The sequence below is a fragment of the Calliphora vicina genome, chromosome 3 (assembly GCF_958450345.1).
Source record: "Calliphora vicina chromosome 3, idCalVici1.1, whole genome shotgun sequence".
Taxonomy (NCBI): Eukaryota; Metazoa; Arthropoda; class Insecta; order Diptera; family Calliphoridae; genus Calliphora; species Calliphora vicina.
Window position 1 is genome coordinate 5,665,331 of NC_088782.1, and position 7,180 is coordinate 5,672,510.

Below are 7,180 nucleotides of genomic sequence, written 5' to 3' on the forward strand. Positions count from 1 at the left end.
TCAAAGTTTGAATGAATTGTATAATGAATTAATTCCATTATGATTTGAATCAACAATGTAAGAATTTTATTCACATATCAGACTATGAATGAAGCTAAATAATTGATATTTTGGGAATGGATTAATGGAATGAATTGGTTTTATTTGTTAATTCTGAATTAAGATTTTAATGAATTGCGCTCTGATATGATAATTGATGAAATTTCAACAAACTAAAATGAATTTCATCAAAATTACGTTAAAAAATTTGAGTTTTATTTGATTTTCTATTCTACTTATCACAAAATGAGTAGTTATTGGAATTTGTATTTAATTTCATTACATAAATATAGGTTATAAAGGCCGACATGGTACATTTTAGTTTTATATTTCCTGACTTTTAAAAGATTAACCGAAAAGTCTCAAAAAAAAAATTCTTTTAAACTGAACTTAAAATTGTTCTTAGATTCTCCATCTCGATCCTGAAATAAAACACGCCCAAAGTTAACTAAAAGTCTCAATTTCAAACAAAAATCATTGAAAATAACGCTAAACTATTCAAAATCAGGTGCCGAATTACCGCACCCGATATCGAGTAAAATCGATCGATCAAAGTCAACTAAAAGTCTCAATATCAAACAAAAATCGATATCGAGTAAAATTGATCGTAATTTTCTTATTTGAGATTACGGCATTCGATATCGAGCATGAAATTTAGTACATTTTATTATAATTACGATATTATTACGAAATTATTTTTCGATACGATAGTTCATTCGATCACGAGTGTGGTAATTTGGCCCCAGGTATGCGATTTGAAACTTTATATATTTAGTTATAATTTTTCTGAGAATTCAAATACTATTTGACCTAAGGGAACCTGTAACGATTTAACATGATGTATAGTATAAATACACTTAGATAAAAAATATGGTTGGGCATGGTTACGACAACTATACTGTGCTCTTTGTAACAATCTTTCACAAATAATTGTTAGCCACAATATACTAATTAGTGCTAGTTCACACACGTCCTACGTGAGTTTGTAGATGAGAGATGTGGGGGAACTGGAAAGATTTTCCTCTTTTTCTTCCTCACTCTTCTATAAACCCAAGACTTGTTCAAGTGAAATTCAAGTGTGTGCACCAGCAATTACTGCATTTTTCAATAATATATAAATTTGCAATTTATTGCGTTAAAACTAAAATCTATTCAAATTAAATTTTTTACAGTGTAGGTTCGAATCTACTAACAAATGATAGTAAAACCTTATACTCAGTTAGACTATTTTGGTGACCAATTTTTAATTATGGGCCTCCACAGATTCTGAAAATCTGTGGGTCTTCAATTTTTGGCCAACAGCTAATTCAGACTTGGTGATACCGCTTAACTATATATGGCAATAATATAGCTAAGAGTCGGCCAAACAAAGTTTGTTAACATTTTTTGCCAACAAGATAGCTTTTTCCTGTCATTTTTTGAAGAAAACTCGTATTATAATAAGATAACTTTGGCTAATAATATGATTACTTTGGATCATATTATAATCGCTTTGGATCATAATATGATTATTTTATAACATATTATGATCAAGCATGACAATATTTGATCATACTATGATACTAATGATGATCATAATATGTTGCACAACCATGTTTTTTCTCTACGTTTAGTAAAAAAAAATAAATTTGGCACCTATTTGTTTTAAAAATTTCAATAAATGCACTTTTTATTTAACTTCTTCTTTTCATTCATGGAATAGCGCCTTAAATAAAAAATAGCGAAAACAAATCAAAGAAAAAAAAACAATTATTCAAACAAATTTCAGTTATGTTTATAATTTAAATCAAATTCATTTTGTTTTACTTTAAATTAAGCGCTTCCATAATAAATTGCCAAATTTATATTTTAGGCATTTGAACTTTAAACCATAAAACAAAACCAAAAAAAATATAAAAATAAAAACAAAAGAAAAAGAAAAATTGAAGCAAGAAAAAAACCTAAGAAAAAATAATTTAAGAATTTTTTTTTTCAATTAATTATTCTAACTAATGAATACTAAAACAGCATCGGGATTCTCAAACAACAATCACAACAACAAAAATTTAGCAAAGAAAAACAAAAATTATTTAAAATTTCATTTATTTTTGCACTTGAACAAAAAAACATATTTTTTTGCACATAATAAAAAAGCAAAATTATTTTTTTATTTCTTAAAAGAAAAAAACACCTAAAACCAAAGAAAAAAAACAAAAATTTAAAAAAAAAATACCAAAAAATAAATCTATTAAATAAATTTTTAAGCACACGTTGTTTATGATTTTTTAAGAATGAAAAATAAAAACGAAATTTTAGGTAATACTTTAAAAAAAGTAAAAAAAAAAAGAAATGAATTAACCAACAACAAATATATAAAATTAAGTGAAAAAATATACTGCCTAAATAAAAAATAATTATGAACAAACAAAATAAAACGTACTTGAAAACTAAACTTAAACACAATATGTAAATAGTATAACAAAATATTATTATTAACAAAAAAAAATTAAGAAAAAAAAAAAAACAATTGTACAGTATGAGTTTAAATTTAGTTAAGTAATTTATGTTAAGTGTAAATATTAAATTAAAAATTAAAATAAAAATAAATCAAACAGTTGTATGTAAAACTACATTTATACATATTTATATGTTTGTATATGTTTTAATTATAAATTAAATTACATTTAAACGAAAAACAAAAAATTACAAACAATTAAATTAAACTCTGATTAAATAAAATAAAGCAAAGTGAAAGTAGGAATAAAACTTCGCAATCATACTAAAAATAAAATTAAATAATGAAATATAACGCAAATAAAAATAAAAACAAACTATTTTTAATTTAGTTTGTTTCGTACTACTACTTATTACAACTACTACTACGATAACAACAACAAGAACAACAACTACAAATTAAAATAAAAACAAAAACAAACTACTATTTAATATTATTTAACGTACGTACTTATATGAACCGTCGTCATCCACCACTCACTTCCCACTCCTCATTCCAAGATTCATAAATAAATGAAATTATATTTATTTTTAAATAGAAAAGAGATTTTGAGATGCCTGGATATAATTATTACACATAATTTTAAGATATTTTTGGCAAAATAGTTGCCTCTTTACCTTTTAATTAAATATTGTTACGTTTTTACCTTTTAAAAACGTGGTTTATTTCCTTTAAATAAACCGGATACTTTTGATTGCAAGTAATTTATAATTGTAACAACTCTTTATTTATTTAAAATGTACAGCAACAACAGTCTAAATAGTCATTCAGTGTTTTTATACACGTTTATAAATACGATGAAATACACTCATTTTATAATGTAATAGTATACACTGGTAATGCAGTTTATGTCTTTAATTAACGATGCTTCAAATTCGACACATTCTCTAATGCAACCGCAACCATCTTCATCTGAGTAGCCTAGATTGTTCTTAACAGTCAAAACTCGTATATTCGAATTCTAGAGCTTTCGATGTTAATGTTAGCAGCTTAAACATTTAGTGTTGCCATACTTAAAAACAATGCTAATCAATATTGTTGATAAGTAGATGCTTCTACTGATGGACATGTTTATAAACATGATGAATGTTGCAGGCAGTCGTTACAGGCCGTTAAATTCAAATCGCTATTGCAAATTCTCTTTATACAACATTTCAAATGTATTCAATTTTATCTCTGAGAGACATTGAAGAAAGACAAGAAATAATCGAGATTGGGGACCAATTTACAAGTCCATTTCTCGAAATCTAGTTATCCAAATTTTCATTTCAATAAATCGATGGTTACGATTGCCGTATGCCACGCAGCGCCAACCTGACGGATCAATATTATTCATATTTTCTAACAAAAAAATTATTGATCATGGAGCGGCAACGATCTTCATGCGACCTTAATGCGAGCTGCGGCTTAATTTTAAAAGAAATAAAATCAAATGATCCCAACAACGTGTAACCGCACCATACGGTGCATTTTTCTGGATGAAATGGTGTATGTAGGGTCTGTTGTGGATTGGTCTCACTCCATATTCAGCTATTTTGTTTATTAACTATCCCGTTAAGTCAAAAATGAGCCTCATCGCTGTACACAATTATTGCATCATTTAGAGCAGTGGTGCTCAAACACATACCATCAAAGCTTTGGTTGTGTTGGTAAAACATCGGAGAATAATAACAACAACACCACAACTGATTTTATTTTGTTCTCTGAGATGAAAACAAAGCAACATGATCATTATAAGACAACACACACAGAAAGAATTTAATTTCTGATTCAATCAAGAAATTTGCTCAATCAGACAAAATATTGTTTGAATTAGGACCTATCACAAAATTTGTAAATTCAAACAAGAAATTTTGCAAAAATTTAATTGAAAAAAAATCAATATTTTTTCAATTAAAAAAAGTATCATATTTAATAAAAAAAAGTTGTTTGAATTTACAACACAATTTCAAACAAAAATTTGTTTAAAACAGTAAAATTTTTGTCTAGTCCAAAAAATAATTTTTAAGCTAAATTGGTATAGAACCAATAAAATTTTTAAAAAATAATAATATCAGAAAAAAAACATAATAAAAATAGGAAAATAGAGAAAAAAAAATACAAATAAGAAAATTAAGAAACAAAAAGCTAAGTAAAGAAAACAATAATAAATAAACATCTAAAACAGTATTTAATGTTTTTAGATGTTTATCATACATCATACAATTTTTGTAAAGTCTTTGACAAAAGCAAAACTACTTATTTAAAAAATATTCTTAACCAAGTGAGAATTATATCAAATCATGTTAAAAACACGCATGCAAACGAAATTACCAAATGTGAGTAAGATGCACATGATAACAACAAACACACCTATTTACTTGCTTGTGTTGTTGTCTTATCCCAAGTGTTGTATTAAAATAAAAATCAAACAAAAACATTAATAGAATCTATAAAAATATTTATAGAAAATAAAATTAGTTTCAGACAGGCGATTGTTAGAAAATATTTTAGCAATAATTCTTTCTGTGCACAAGTAAGCTTATAGTGTATGTGTATCAAAGTAACGTCAGCAGAATTTGCTTGCCCTATCACGCGTGCTAGGGAATTGTGATATTGAGCGACACTGATTTAGAGCGTAAGTGATATTAAATCTATCCAAAGTTCCACGGATGGCTTGCTCAGATAGACGATTATGTGAGCCCTAAATATCAAAAAAAGTCATCAAATTTGGATAATTTTCTATCGTGATCATGATGATTTGCCACACTATACCGATCGTAAATGTCAAAAAGTAAGAGCAGTATGACAGTTAACCCTTTCGTAAGTTCTATTGGGCATTAAAAAAACACCCTTTATTATGATTTTAAACTATAACAAGAGCAGGCGCGGATCCAGGGTGGGGTGAAATAAGGAAATCTCCCCCTCAAAACCGAAAAGTTTCATTATAAAAAAAGGGGAAAAAATGTAAAATACTTTATTACACATACCCCCACCCCCTTCCAAATGGTTGACCTGGATCCATTCCAGAACACGACAATATAGAAAAAACTGATAAATACTCTTCGAAGTAGTTGACATACCTGACCATTGGGATATATAATGAGTAAGATGATATTAAGCTCAACCTTGAGCACTTGCCTTTTCTATTTCACTTCTAAATAAAAATCCGAAACATTTTTTTTATATTCGGATGTTTTTCGAGCTTAAAATCAATCCAAATAACTTTGGAACCAAGTTTTGCATGCAAACGTTTTCGTTGGAGTGATCGTATGGCCCTAATTTGTGAAATCTCAACTCACATAAGAACTGGGGTGAAATGGCAACTTTAGACATATTGGAAAATATGTTTAGATCTTTCTATAAGCCCTACTACATGAATTAAAATAGGGTTTCCTAGATCACTTGAAAAAGTATGATTTAAAGAAATCCTCTATAAAATTTTCTAATTCCAATAAAACCTTTAGATTAGAGAAAATAATTAAATTATTTTGCATTCGTTTTACATAACTAAAATTCCTGTCTATTTTAAATAAATTCACTGAAATTTATTGTTGGAATCATAGGATGCGCATTTCGATGACTGCTTAGGCCAGCTGATCAGGAAAGCTTTCCAAAAATTTTAGGAAAACTAAAAATATCTTATATAAAATTCTACTTAAACTCAATGAGAATTAAAAAGCATTTGCTGCTAATTAATATTTATATAAATTAGGCATATTTCCACTCTCTTCAATATCGAGTTCTCTACAAAGAGAAAACGGTTTCGCTGTAGCAACCAAATTTGTTGTCCATCGAATTATTGAATTATATACATAAACGTTTTCGTTTCGATCAACAGAAAAACTGTTAATAAAGTTAAATTACGATTTGTTTCTTAAGTTGTTGTAAAATACTTATTTCAAGATTTAAGACTGTAGTTTATTAGGGTTTTGATCATAGAGAAACATAGAGCGGAAACTAGAAAAACAATCAAACAAAAAATTTACTCAAAATAATCACACATACGAGTGTTGTTTTTGTTTTCACACATTTCTTTCTACTAAAACATTCTTAGCACTTAGGTTTCTGACAACTAAGTTAGGTCTTTGATAGGAGAGTTTCCGCTCTATGTCTATTCTCTATGGTTTTGTTAACCACTTGATTGACTAACAAATAGGAGTTGGAGGTTTGTTAACAATTCTCTTCAACCATGATCTAAATCCATAGAGAAAAACACATAGAGCGATAACTAGAAAAAAACTCCAACAAAACAAAATTACTCAAAAAAACTCACATACGAGTGTTGTTTTTGTTTTCATATATTTTCTTTTACTAATGCATTCTGACCACTTGGGTTTTTGACAACTGAGTTAGGTCTTTCAGAGTTTCCTATCTATTTATCTATGTTTAAAACATTGGTCTCCAGCAGTACGCCCGTGGGCAATGTCTATGTGAGTTTCTTATGCATGTGAAACCGAAATTAAAAAAAGAACATGAGTTATTTTACAAGTGTTCATTTGGTTCAGTGTACTTACATCGTAACCCTAGAATACGAAGCAAATCTATTGCTGTGAGAGTTTGGTTAACAATGGTCTAAAACATTATCTTAACAACTGAATGACTCTTTGAATTTTAAAATGTTTTCCGATTCGAAAAGTTCTCACAAGTTATAGAAGTTAAAAAACT